Raw genomic sequence first — 14,544 nt, 5'->3', positions numbered from 1 at the left:
TAATTCAGCCGAGCCTAAAACACGTTGCAGGTGGTGCACAGGAGGTGCATGCAGTTCCCAGTATTACCACTAGGTGACGTTCTTACCCTATCTATGATCAAAGTAGTCAGGAAATGGACAAAAATTTTAAGTACAAGAGTAGAGAATTTCCTACCTCTTCCCTGTGCGTGCCTGCTAAGTCGCTTCAGTCATGTCCAACTCTCTGCGACCCTATGGACTGTAGGCTTCCAGGCTCCTTTGTCCATGGGATTCTCCAAGCAAGAAAATGAGTGGGTTGCTGTGCCCTCCTCCAGGGGATCTTTCTAACCCAGGTATCAAATCCACATCTCTTCAGTCACCTGCATTGGCAGGTGGGTTCTTTACCACTAGCGTCACCTGGGAAGCCCACCTCTTCCCTGCTGCTGCTGCTAAGTTGCTTCAGTTGTGTCTGACTCTGTGCGACCCCATAAACGGCAGCTCACCAGGCTCTGCTATCCCTGGGATTCTCCAGGCAAGAACACTGGAGTGGGTTGCCATTTCCTTCTCCAATGCATGAAAGTGAAAAGTGAAAGTGAAGTCGCTCAGTCGAGTCCAACCCTTAGTGACCCCATGGACTGCAGCCCACCAGGCTCCTCCGCCCATGGGATTTTCCAGGCAAGAGTACTGGAGTAGGGTGCCTTTACCTTCTCCAACCTCTATCCCTAGGATCCAGCAAAAACATTTAACAAAGGATTTTATATACTGTAGGCACTTAATATATAACTGAGTCAAAAATAAGGTTCAGATCCATTATCTACAGAATTGACTCCTGTGCTGGTTAAGAACGTAGATTTTTGAATGTCTGAGTTCAAATTCCAGCTCCCTATTTATCAGCTTTTGAATCTTTTCTTCATAGTTTCCTTGGTTTCTTCCTCTGTAAAATGACAATGATAATATTGACTACCTCGGAGGGTTAAATAAGTTAACGGGAGTAAAACAAGTTTTTTTTAAAATGCCTCATACATTTGAGTGGTATATGGGTGTTAGCAATTGTTAGTTTATTTCTCAAACAGCGTTATTGAGGGATAACTGATAGAAAACAGACTGCATATATTTAAAGCATACAGTTGATAAGTTTTGACTTACATATACTGTCTGGAGAAGGAAATGGCAACCCACTCCAGTATTCTTGCCTGGAGGATCCCATGGACAGAGAAGCCTGGTGGGTTATAGTCCATGGGGTCGCAAAGAGTGGAACACAAACTTATCGACTAAACCACCACCACCATACTGTACCTTGAAACCGTCACCACAATCAAGATAGTGAACTGTGAACTGAAAAATTCAGTCACAACCTGAAAGGAGAGAGTTGTTTTATTGGGTGGGAATTCTTAGGACTGCAAGCCGGGGAGGCAGCATCTCAAGTGGCCCCGAGCGAACTGCTCCGAGGAACTGGGGGAAGGAGTCAGTTTATGTAGAAGTTTGCAACAACAGGCAGGTAGGCTGAACGTCAGAGATGACTGTTGATTAAGGAAAACCAGGTATCTCAAGTTAAGGCATTTAGCGCTCATCTATGTGTGGGAAGATGCAGGCATCTGGGCTCATGGAAATCATTCCATTCACATGCATCTCAGTTATCTGGGGCTCGTATCCTGCTTCTAGACTTTATTACATCCTTAGTTCCCATAGGAGCTTCCCTGGTGGCTCAGACGGTAAAGAGCCTGTCTGCAATGTGGAACACCTGGCTTCGATTCCTGGGTTGGGAAGATGCCTTGGAGAAGGAAATGGTAACCCACTCCAGTGTTCTTGCCTGGAGAATTCCATGGACGGAGGAGCCTGGTGGGCTGTGGTCCGTGGGGTTGCAAAGAGTCGGACGTGACTGAGCGACTAACACTTTCTTTCACTTTAATTACTGTAGGGAGTGGTAGCTGCTGGATTGCAGGCGCTGTTCTCCTTTTGGCAGTGGGTCCTCAGGGCTCAGACATTCACTTTTGGTGGTTCTCAAATCGCTGACAGCGTGATCAGCCTTGTTTATTGATACGGCAGGAGATATTCTATTTCACAGAGCACACATATCATTCCCCCCCAAATTTTCTCATGACCTTTTGCAAACCTGTCCATGATGCAATACCACCCCTCCTCCAATCACTAATCTCCATCGATTAATGTAGATTTTCTAGAGTTTTCTATCAGTGGAATCATATGGTGTGTGCTCCTTTTCTTCTGCCTTTTTCCAATTTGCCTCTATTTCCTTATTTTTGGCTGCCCTGGGTCTTCACTGCTACACATGGACTTTTCTCTACTTGGGGTGCCTGGCTTCTCATTGTGGTGGCTTCTCTTATTGCGGAGCAGGGCTGTAGAGTGAGCGGGCTCAGTAGTCATGGCGCACAGAATTTTTTTTTTCCTTCAGTGTTTTTTTTTTTTTTTAATTGGCACCAACCCAGAAGAACAATGAGTTCTCCTGCACAGCACCTGTCCTCTGCACTAAGAGCTTGGAAAAATGTTGAAGCTTAACCAGATGCCCACCTTGGATAGTCAGCTCAATTATACCCTTAAAAACACCTAGGTGTGAGCAGTGTTACTTTCTAGAATACCTTCCAAATAATCTTTTTTGAAATGAACGTACATCCAAAGTAACAGAACGCCTCCGGTTACTGTAAAGTATATAAGCGTTCAGGAACTTCCGAGGCCAATTAGAGTAGCTGGCCTCTGGGTTCCCCTTCTGACAGTCAGTTAGTTGCTGGAGGCGTGTGGGATCTTCCCGGACCAGGGATCGAACCCGTGTCCCCTGCATTGCCAGGTGGATTCTTAACCCCTGAACCAAACCAGGAAGTCCGTGGCTCCTTTCAGCGTGTTTCTTTCAGGTTCATTCAGGTTGCTGAGTGGGTGAAGTTCATTTCTTCTGGCTGGCATTGGGTGATTACAGCACAGTTAATCCACGTACCCGTGGATGGACACGTGGGTTGCTTCCAGCTGGGGGATGTTACAGATGAGGCTGCTGTGAGCACTGCTGTGCGAGTCTCCACAGGGATGCACACCTTCATTTCTCTGGAGTAAACTCCTAGGGGTGGGGTGGGAGGAAACTGCCAAAGTTGTTCAGAGACACTGTCCATCCCTGCCCGCAGCGTCTGAGGATTGTAGTTGCCCCATATTCTTGCCCACAACGAGGGTAACCAGCCTTTTGGGGTTTTGACATTCTAATAGGTGTGTAGTGGTATCTTTGCTGCTGTTTAGTTGCCTTGTTCAGCTGCTCAGCCGTGTCCGACTCTTTGTGACCTCATGGGCCACAGCACCCCAGGCCTCCCTGTCCATCACCATCTCTCGGAGTTTGCCCAAGTTCATGTCCATTGAGTCAGTGAAGCCATCCGAGCATCTCATCCTCTGCCATCCTCCTCTCCTTCTGCCTTCAGTCTTTCCCAGAATCAGGGTTTAGGTTTAGTTGTTTACTGTGGTTTTAATTGGCATTTCCCTAGTGAGAAATTATGTTACCATCTTTGCTGGTGTTCACTTGCCATCAGGGTATCCTCTCTGCCGAAATGTTCAGATTTTAAGCTCATTAAAAATTTTTTTTCGGCTGCTTAAGTATTGAGTTTTGAGAACACTGTATATATTCTGGATACAAGTTCCTTGTCAGTTATAGGTTTGGCCAGGTTTTCTCCTAGTCTGTGGCTTGAAAATGGAAATTCCCTTATGAATGTCTTCGGAAGAGCTGTTGTTAATTTTGATGAGGTCACGGGGGGCAGTGTCCTCATGACAGGATTAGTGTCTTTATAAGAGGAGACACTTGGCTTGCTACTTCTCCACACAGGAAAGGCCTTTTGGGGTCACAGTGAGTGAGAAGGCGGCTGCCTGTAAGTCAGGTAGAGAAACGACACCGGAAGCGGACGGTACTGGTGCCCTGATCTCAGACTTCCAGAACCGCGAGAAATCCACTTCCGGTGTTTATGGCATGATGTGTCTCCGTGGTATTTTGTACGGCAGCCTCTGTTGACCAAGTGAAAGTGAAAAGTGTTACTCAATTGAGTCTGACTTTTTGCAACCCCAGGGACTGGAGCCCACCAGGCTCCTCTGTCCAGGGAATTCTCCAGACAAGACTACTGGAGTGGGTTGCCATTTCCTTCTCCAGTGGAATCTTCCCAATCCAGGGATCCAACCTGGGTCTCCTAAATTGCAGGCAGATTCTTTACTGTCTGAGCCAGCGGGGAAGCCCATTGACTAAAACATACCTTTAATCTCATCCTGTGCATTTTTCATCTCAGACATTGTAGTTTTCATCTCTAGAAGTTCAACTCAGGTTTTTGGTTTTTTAAATATCTTTCATGTTTCCACTTAACATGCCAACTTTTTCTCTGGCTTCTTGAACACATAGAATGCAGTTATAATAGCTTTTAAAATGTCCTTGTCTACGAATTCTGTTATCCATGCCATTTCTGGTTTGGGTTTAATTGATTGATTCTCCCCTGTCACTCTTGTGGATCCTGGTTTCCTACCTCTTTGCATGCCTGGTATTTTTTTTTTTTAATTGCAGCCGTCTCCAACATTTCTGCACCAGGGTTTTGCAGAGGACATTTTTTCCATGGACTGGAGTTGGGGTGGGGAAGGTTTCAGGATGATTCAAGCTCATTACATTTATTGTACATTTTATTTCTATTATTATTACATCAGTCCCATCATAGATTGTCAGGCATGAGATCCTGGAGGTTGGGAACCCCTGTTTTATTAGACATTGTGAATTTACCTTATTTTGTGCTGAAAATTTCTTGTATTTTACATTCTTCATCTTTTTTTTTTTTTTCCTGCACAGGGAATGGACTGGAAACATTTTAATGTCTGGGGTTCTATTTTTAAACTTTGTTAGGCAGGACCAGAGTGATATTGAGTCTAGGGCTTGCTGTTTTTTGGTCGCTAAGTTGTGTCTGATTCTGCGACCCCATGGACTGCAGCACGCCAGGCTTCCCTGTCCTTCACTATCTCCCAGAGTTTGCCCAAACTCACAGGGCTTCCCTGGTAGTTCAGATGGTAAAGACTCCATCTGCAATGCGGGAGACCTGGGTTTGATCCCTGAGTTGGGAAGATCCCTTGGAGGAGAGCATGACAATCCACTCTAGTATTCTTGCCTGGAGAATCCCCATGGATAGAGGAGGCTGGCAAGCTACAGTCCACGGGGTCACAAAGAGTCAGACATGACTGAACAACTAAGCACACGTTAATCAAGTCGGTAATGCAATCCAACCATCTCATCCTCTGCCATTCCCTTCTCCTCCAGGTTTCAATCTTTCCCAGCAACATGGTCTTTTCCACTCAGTCGGCTCTTTGCATCAGGTGGCCACAGTATTGGAGCTTCAGCTTCAGTATCAGTCCTTCCAATGAATATTCAGGGTTGATTTCCTTTAGGATTGACTGGTTTGATCTCCTTGCTGTCCAAGGGACATTCAAGAGTCTTCTGCAATACCATAGCTCAAAAGCATCAATTTTTTGGCACTCAGCCTTCTTTGTGGTCCAACTCTCACATCCACACATGACTACCGGAAAAACTGTAGCTTGGACTATCTGGACCTTTTTTGGCAAAGTGAGTCTGAGGCTAATTTTGCCCTAATCCTGAGGCAAAACCCTCTGGCTATTTGACCCGATGTCACACAGATGATGAAATCTACTGAGCATGGTGTGATGGGGAACAAATCCCAGCCTGGGGGGTGGGGCTCTGGGGATGGCTCCCTCTGATGCTCTTGGGTGGTCCTTCCCCAGCCCGGGGTCATTTCCTCACAAGTGTACACTGATCTTGCTCACCTGGAGACCCTTGGACAGTCTCTCTGGGCAGCATCCTCCTCTTCGGAGCTCTGCCCCTCAGACTCTGCACACCTGGTGTCCCACCTCCCGGCTCCCTTAACTGGAGACATTCTCCCTGCACCACGGCCTGGAAACTACCTGTCCAGGTGGTGAGCTTGGATGATAGGGGGACTCACCTCATTTGTTTCCCATCAGAGAGGACTGTCCTTCATGCCTGAGGTCCGGTGTCTTGAAAATCATTGTTCCATATATTCTGGGTGTTTTTTTGAGTAGTTTCAGATGGGAGGATACAGTCAATCTCCATTATCCAATCTTAGCCAGAAGTTGATGCCCTATTAGGTTACATATATGAATATATTACATATAATATATAGTATACTATTTATGTATTGGGGGCTTCGCTGGTGGCTCATTTAGTAGAGAATCCACCTGCTATGCGGGTGACCCAGGTTTGATCCCTGGATGAGGAAGATCCCCATGGAGAAGGGAATGGCTACCCACTCCAGTATTCTTGCTTGGAGAATGCATATATTATATAGATACTAAAATAAAATTACAATGATCCTTGAACAACATAGGTTTAACTGCACATGTCTAGTTATACCTGGATTGATTTTCAATACTAAATGTTATAGTACTACACAATCTACAGTTGGTTAAACCCAAGGATATGGAATGGTGGATAATTAGGGCTGACTATAAATTATACTTGGGTTTTCGGCTGTGTTGATGGGTGGTGCCCCTATCTCCCCTACACTGTTCCAGGCTCAACCCTGTATGTATATCAGTTTGGAAGGTTTAATAAAAACAAACAAACAAAATTCTCCCCACGTGTGTTCATTCCAGGCCTGTCCCTGCCCAAGATAATCATTCTGACTTCTGTGTATCTTTCCAGAAATGTTTGTCATTATACAATTATCTAAATATCTGCTTGTGTGTGCGTCCTCAGTTATGTCTGACTCTTTCTGTCCCCGTGGACTATAGCCAGCCAGGTTCCTCTGTCCATGGGATTCTCCAGGCAAGAACACTGGAGTGGCTTGCTGTGCTCTAGGGGATCTTCCTGACCCAGGTATCGAACCCATGTCTCCTGTGGCTCCTGCATTGCAAGTGGGTTCTTTACCCACTGAGCCGCCTGGGAAGCCCATGTATCTGATTAAGTGGTATCCTATTGTATGCATTGTTCTATATCTTTCTTTCTTCACTTATATCTTAAAAATCTTTTCCTATGGGCAAATATAAGCCTAACCTTTTTTTTTTTTTTTAATGCTGCAGAGTTCTCCATAGAATAGGTGTTTCATATTTCATTCAGCCATCCTGTACCAAAAGCCATTTGGTTTTTTCCCTGTTACAATTAATGTGGCAGTGAGCGCGTATAGACATATGTTTTAGCATACATGTACGCTTACTCCTTGGAAGAAAAGTTATGACCAACCTAGATAGCATATTGAAAAGCAGAGACATTACTTTGCCAACAAAGGTTCGTCTAACTAAGGCTATGATTTTTCCTGTGGTCATGTATGGATGTGAGAGTTGGACTGTGAAGAAAGCTGAGCACCAAAGAATTGATGCTTTTGAACTGTGGTGCTGGAGAAGACTCTTGAGAGTCCCTTGGACTGCAAGGAGATCTAACCAGTCCATTCTGAAGGAGATCAGCCCTGGGATTTCTTTGGAAGGAATGATGCTAAAGCTGAAACTCCAGTACTTTGGCCATCTCATGCAAAGAGTTGACTCATTGGAAAAGACTCTGATGCTGGGAGGGATTGGGGGCAGAAGGAGAAGGGGACGACAGAGGATGAGATGGCTGGATGGCATCACTGACTCGATGGACGTGAGTCTGAGTGAACTCCGGGAGATGGTGATGGACAGGGAGGCCTGGCGTGCTGTGATTCATGGGGTCACAAAGAGTCGGACACGACTGAGCGACTGAACTGAACTGAACTGATGTGTGTGTCTGAAGGGAGATTTCCAGAAAGACTGCCAGGTCGTTGGACACCAGCCAGGACCAGTGTGCTAAACACTGAAAAGACATCTTTTGAAATTCAAAGTGAAAAAAAAAAATAATAAAATCTACATTGTAAAATATAAATCTCATTTTTGAATGATACAAACTGACAAGGATGCTGAATTGAAAGCAGCTTCTTCCTGGACTTCTTTCTCTCTCTTTCCTGTGTTTGCCCTTATTATGCTGGCTTTTCTAAGCACTGCTTAGAGCCACCGCCTGTGAGATTTTGGCTTCGGGGAAGGACAAGTGGCAGATTCTACCTACCTGCAGGGGGCACCCAAGGAACGCTTGCTGACTTGCTGCGTTGATTTGCTCATGGCCGGAAGTTAGTTCTATTGCTGGACAGCAGTCCTCCAGCGGTCACCTAAGACAATCTCCAGGCCTTCTGTAGGCAGATGGGTTTCACGTTAATTTCACAGAGGCGGCGCTGTCCCTTCACTGGCTGGGGAAGTCAGGCAGTCATCTCAATGCGGTAGCTGTAGAGAGAGACAGAAATAAAACACAGTCAGTGGGATGCTGGCCGGGAGGGAGGTTCTGATGCCGTGGAGGCTTGGGCACACCAGTCAGGTCGTGAGTCAGGTCTCCCGTGCCCCATACGCCAGCCTCTCCTAGTCCACTTCCCCCAGATGATTCAGAAAGTGAATGCGTTTTCCATCAGCCAGAAAGTGATTGAAAAAAAAAGTTATAGTGGTGGATGTGGAATCTCTGGGCTGGTGCTAGTGGTGAAGAACCTGCCTGCCAGTGCAGGTAGATGTAAGACACTTGGGTTTGATCCCTGTGTTGGGAAGATCCTCTGGAGGAGGGCATGGCAACCCACTCCAGTACTGTTGCCTGGAGAATCCCATGGACAGAGGAGTCTGGCAGGCTGCAGTCCATGAGGTTGCAAAGAGTTGGACACCACTGAAATGGCTTAACACGCATGCAGGAGGGATTTCTAAGCAGTGGTTTATCTAATGTATTTGACACCCAGAGTAGATAGTGATTTTAACACATTTCTCCTCTACACAACTGTATTTCCAATAATAATTATATTCCTGCTTAGTGTCTTGGTTTTTGCTATAGTTGAAAGATATATAGATTACATTTCAATTTTTTTTTTTTTTGGCTGTGGGGCGTGTGGGATCTTAGTTTCCCGACCAGGGAATGAACCTGAACGAACCCTGTGTGTGGAAGGCAAAGTGTTTAATCACTGGACCACCAGGGAGGTACTCGGTCCAGTAAAAGACTTTGTGCATGAACTAAAATGTCCACGTGCCAAACAAAAATATCATACCTGGAGGGTCACGCTCTGATTCACTGTTTTGAATTCTAGACACAAGTAAGAACTCCCAGTGGTCACAAAGGATGACAGATGGAAGCAGCCTCTGTTCTGGTTTCTTGGTTTTCCCATCATGCCTCAACTTGTGTGTGTTGAGTCTACTGTCTGGATGCAGGGGGCAAAACACCCCAAGGGTTTGGAGAAATGAACTGAGCCCAGAGAGAGAAAGACAATTCCCAGGTGTCAGGAACTTACTGTCTAAAGCAACACGTGTGACCTAGCCTGAGTGTGAGGGGGCTGACTGTGTTGCTGGAAGTTTCCTGAGTTAACTTCTATGGATAACACAATATTTATTAAAAACCAAGTAACAAAAAGTGCTGATTTGCAACTTGGTGTTGTTGCTCAGTCGCTCAGTTGTGTCCAACTCTTTGCGACCCCATTGACTGCGGCACAGCAGGTTCCCCTGTCTCCCAGAGTTTGCTCACATTCATCTCCATTGAGTTGGTGATGTTATCTAACCATCTCATCCTCCTTTGCCCACTTCTCCTTTTGCCTTCAGTCTTTCCCAGCATCAGGATCTTTTCCAAGGAGTCAGTTCTTTGCATCAGGTGGCCAAAGTAGTGGAGCTTCAGCTTCAGCATCAATTCTTCCAATGAATATTCAGGGTTGATTTCCTTTAGGATTGCCTAGTTTGATCTCCTTGCAGTCCAAGGACTCTCAAGAGTCTTCTCCAGCACCACAGTTTGAAAGCATCAATTCTTCAGTGCTCAGGCTTCTTTTATGGCCCAATTCTCACATCTGTACATGGGTACTGGAAAAACCATAGCTTTGACTACACAGACCTTTTATTAAAACTCAACAGTAACCAAAACAGAATTACCATATGACCCAGTAATTCCACTTTTAGGCATCTATTCAAGAAAATTGAAAACTGACATCCACACAAAAACTTTGATGGAAATGTTCAGAGCAACATTATTCATACCAGCCAAAAAGCAGAAGCAGCCCAAATGCCCATCAATGGACGAATGGTAAACAAAACGTGATCTAGCCATACAATGAAATAGCATTCAGCCACGAAAAGGAATGGAGTACGGACACCTGCTACACTTCGGATGAACCCGAAACACCCCGCTGCCCATCCTTTAGGACACGGGCACTGTCCAGAAGTTCCCCAGCTGGCACACTCAACGTATTTCAGGATTTTCTTCTTTCTAAATTTTTAAAAATTCCTTGGGCCTTTCAGACTGAGTTATCACATTTTACTATTCATTTTTGCTGAGTTTTGGCTGAACCATGGCCAACTTTTGGAATTTACCTTTCTCATTTAATGGCATTTAAAATGCTGTCACTTCATCCATTCATCCATCTGCCCACCTGAGGCAGGAGATAAATGCCCCCCCACTGCCCCCGCCGAGGTCAAAAGGGGAGTGATGCTACCTGATGGTAACTCCCCATAGGCTTCTTTGGTAGAATCCATCTTAGCTGAGAGATGGGTGTGCATACCTGGGAGGACCCTGCTGCTGCTGCTGCTAAGTCGCTTCAGTCGTGTCCAACTCTGTGCAACTCCATAGATGGCAGCCCACCAGGCTCCCCCATCCCTGGGATTCTCTAGGCAAGAATACTGGAGTGGGTTGTCATTTCCTTTTCCAATGCATGGAAGTGAAAAGTCAAAGTGAAGTCACTCAGTCGTGTCCAACTCTCAGCGACCCCATGGACTGAATACCAAATAGGGACTCAGAACAGGCAAATCAAAATGATTGCCCAAAGGACAGCCGGAAGACATGCCCCATAAAAGTGATTCAAAGACCACGAGGGCACAACTCTCTCTCTGAGCCCGCTCGAGTGTCTATACACACATGCTGTATTCTTTTTCCTCCTAAGAACACTTCATTTGTTTCACTACTTTCCAACTTTGTGGGAGTTCTTTTCTGCAAAGCCTAAGGGTCGGGGCCTTGTCACTGACCCCAGGTCTAGTGGGTAGGATTTGGTGCTCTCACCACCACGGCCAGACCTCAATCTCAGGCTGGGAACTGAAGCCCCGCTTCGAGTGGCTGCAGGATGAGGCCACCCTAGATGGGGGTGAGGTGGGGCCACAAGCCAAAGGATGCAGGCAGACTCTGGAAGCTGGAAATGTCGAGGAATCTGATTCTCCCTGGAGCTTCCAGAAGAAACCAGCCCTCCTCACACCTTGATTTGAGCACCTTGAGCCTCATTTTGGAATTCTGACCTCCAGAGCTATTAATACTTTAGCCCACCTCCCTCCCCAGTTCACAAACAAAGAGGCTTGAAGGTCACCTAACCAGGACGTGGAAAAACCAGACTCTACGTCCGTGTTTTCTGATGTCACACTGATTATCTACAGAAATGGTAGGATTGTCATGATAATCAACAGGCATTCTGTTGCATTTGGAATCACGTGGATTGTTAACTAGACATTGTGATGACTTGGTAATGTAGACAAATTTATTTTGTGTGGTGTGAGGTCACTAACTTTGTGGTGATTTGTAACAGCAGCCATATGAAGTGAACACAACTCTCACCCATGGCACGAATCCTTTTTTTTTTTGAGAAAAAAATTGGCACTTAACACTGTATTAGCTTCAGGTGTACCACATATTAATTTGATGTTCATCTACACTACAAAGTAGTCACAATGTCCAGTTACCATCCACATGATTCCAAATTTAATGGAATGCCTTTGATGATCATACCTACCCTACCATTTCTCTAGAAGATAGGTGTGACTTCAGAAAACGTGGACAAGGAGTTTGGTTTTTCCACTTCCTGGTGAACTTCAAGCCTCGTTTGTGAAATCATCAGTTTCTCACCCTGCTCGGTGGAGCTCTAGGGACTCACATGGAAGGGGCCCCAGCTCCCGTTCCCTCCAGCCAGAGCGTCTCAGGGCCCTGTGTTATGTGCTCTGCTTCTGTGAGAGAGTTTGAAGATAACCTTCCATTTTAGACAAAATGAGGCTCAAGGGGCTCAAATCAAGGTGTGAGAAGGGCTGCTTTCTTCCTGGGTCAGGAAGATCCCCTGGAGGAGGGCATGGCAACCCACTTCAATATTCTTGTCTGGAGGATCCCATGGACAGAGGAGCCTGGTGAGTTACAGTCCATAGGGTGGCAAAGAGTCAGACAGGACTGAAGTGACTTAGCATGCACGCATAGCCAATTAACCATGTGATAATTTCAGGTGAACAGCAGAGCAACTCAGCTACACATATACATGTATCCATTCTCCCCCAACTCCCCTCCCTTCCAATGTCACATGACATTGAGCAGAGTTCGATGTGTGATACAATAGGTCCTTGTTAAAACTGCTGCATTTAAAAAATTGTTTATAATAGGGAATTCCCTGGCAGTCCAGTGGTTAGGATTCCATGCTTTCACTGCCAAGGGCAAGGCTTCAATCCCTGGTCGGGGAACTGAGATCTCATGTAGCATGGCCAAAAAAAATTTTTTTTTTACAGTAAAATGGGGGAGAAATAGAGACCCAATATCACTGATATGTTCTCTGAGCTCCCTTTCAGCCCCACTATAAGCACATTTAGGGTTTTTAGCTGACTCTCCTCCCTGCCCCCTACCTTGAGAGAAACAGAGGACACTACCTGAGCCATTTCTGAAGACTAGCTGTGTGCCCTTGGGTAAATAAAGGCAACTCTCAGTTTGCCCCCTGTAAAATGAGGGCAGGAATAATGCCATGATCAAAAGGATTAATGCAATGATGTGGCAAAGCATAGTATAATAATAATAGTAATGTCAGCTGTTGATCACCCACCATGCTGAGTACCTTGCTAGGTCTTTACTTGATTCTCATAACTTCCCTCCGCAAGGCATGGTTCCCGGCATTTTTCCAGGCTGGAAGAGGGGGCTGGGATTCCACTCGACAGAATGGCCTCCTCAGTCAGGACAGCACTGAGCGGATTCCCCTGCGTGAAAATTTCCTGGCCACACGGCCCCTCAACCGCTGTCACTGACTCAGCAACCGACGGTTTGTAAGCAGGTTGGAGTGGAGGCCAGGACAGTGATCTGTGGATCCGAAAACATGATTCATTGAAATCAGCCTCTCCCCTACTCTCCACCCCTGTGAGTGCAAGTTCGTGTGCCCGATGCACAGGGCGGCCAAACAGACCGAAACGTTGGAGTTTGGAGCAGAGAAAGGTTGATGGCAGGGCCAGGCAAAGATAGATGGCTTAGGCCCCAAAACACTGCCAGCTCAGCTTTTGGCAAAGAGTTTTTAAAAAGTCAGGTGATGGAGGAGTTCACAGGGTATGTGATCAGCTCATGCACAAGTTTCTGATTGGCTGATGGTGAGGTGTCACAAGGGTTAACATTAGATTCCAGGAGGCCTGGGGCTGCACTCATCTGGTCATCATGTAGTTAACATCTTCTTTTTGTTGGAGGGAGGGAGGAGTTTTAGAAACTTGCATCCAAGAGGAGCTAAGGCTGAGGAGATGGAGAAATCCTGGTCGGTTATACCCTTGCATAGATTCCTGTCTCTCTTTACAGCAGAGAAAAGATGCACTTGGGTCATACAGATACTATGTATATTACAGATGAAGTTCTGTATCAGAATTTTGAGCTGAATTCTTCTCTTCAGGGAGCCCCACCTTGCCTAGGAAAATCATGCCAGACGCCCCCATGGCTGAAAGGCAGCCAGGTCGGTTTCTCTGATGACAGTTTAACTTTGTGGGTTTTCGTGGGGTTTGTCCTGAACACCTCCCCAGAGCTTTCAAGCAAGCAACCTGGAACCCAGGTGAGCAGGACCCCAAATAGATCCCAGCCTGGGGCGAGCTGTCTAGCCTATCTGGGTTTCTTTAAGTCCCCGCCCCTTCTTCTCCAGCAGTCCTGTAAGTGGTGCCAGGCAGGAGGCTGTGGTGTTCGTGCCTGGTCCCTCACATGTACAGCACCAGGCTCCTGGCCAAGGGAAACAGGCAGGAACTGCCACCTCTGACAGTCTAAATTAGAAGCCATCGCCCCAGAGCCCCACGGGTGGGAAAATCTTCAGGACAATAAACAGGCGTATAAATAATATATAGAACATATATACCCAGAGGCCCAAAGGCAGAAAGCCTTCAAGATAATACATATTCATGTTAAAAAAAAATGCATGCTTTTCTATCCTGTAACTTCTTCTGGAAGTTATGCTCAGACATGCCCAGAAATGTATGTGCAAGGATGCTTATCGCTTTCAGGCAGAACTACTAAAGTGGGACGTTCCTGGTGGCCCCGTGGCTGGGACTCTGTGCTCCCAGTGCAGGGAGCTTGGGTTTGATCCCTAGTCAGGGAACTAGATCCCATATGCTGCAACTAAAGACTCGGTGCAGCCAAATAAATAAATTTTTAAAAAAGGAAAAGAACTACTAAGGGAAAGAGGCCAAGCTTAAAGGACTGTATCCTACACGATTCTGTTTATATGGCATTCTGTGGGGCTACCTGGGTGGCTCAGAGGTCAACAAACGGCCTGCAAGGCAGGAGATCGGGGTTTGATTCCCGGGTCTGGAAGATCCCCTGGAGAAGGAAATGACAACCCATTC

This window comes from Bos javanicus, chromosome 25 (genome assembly GCF_032452875.1).
Source record: "Bos javanicus breed banteng chromosome 25, ARS-OSU_banteng_1.0, whole genome shotgun sequence".
NCBI lineage: Eukaryota > Metazoa > Chordata > Mammalia > Artiodactyla > Bovidae > Bos > Bos javanicus.
Note: the sequence above shows the minus strand (reverse complement) of the source record.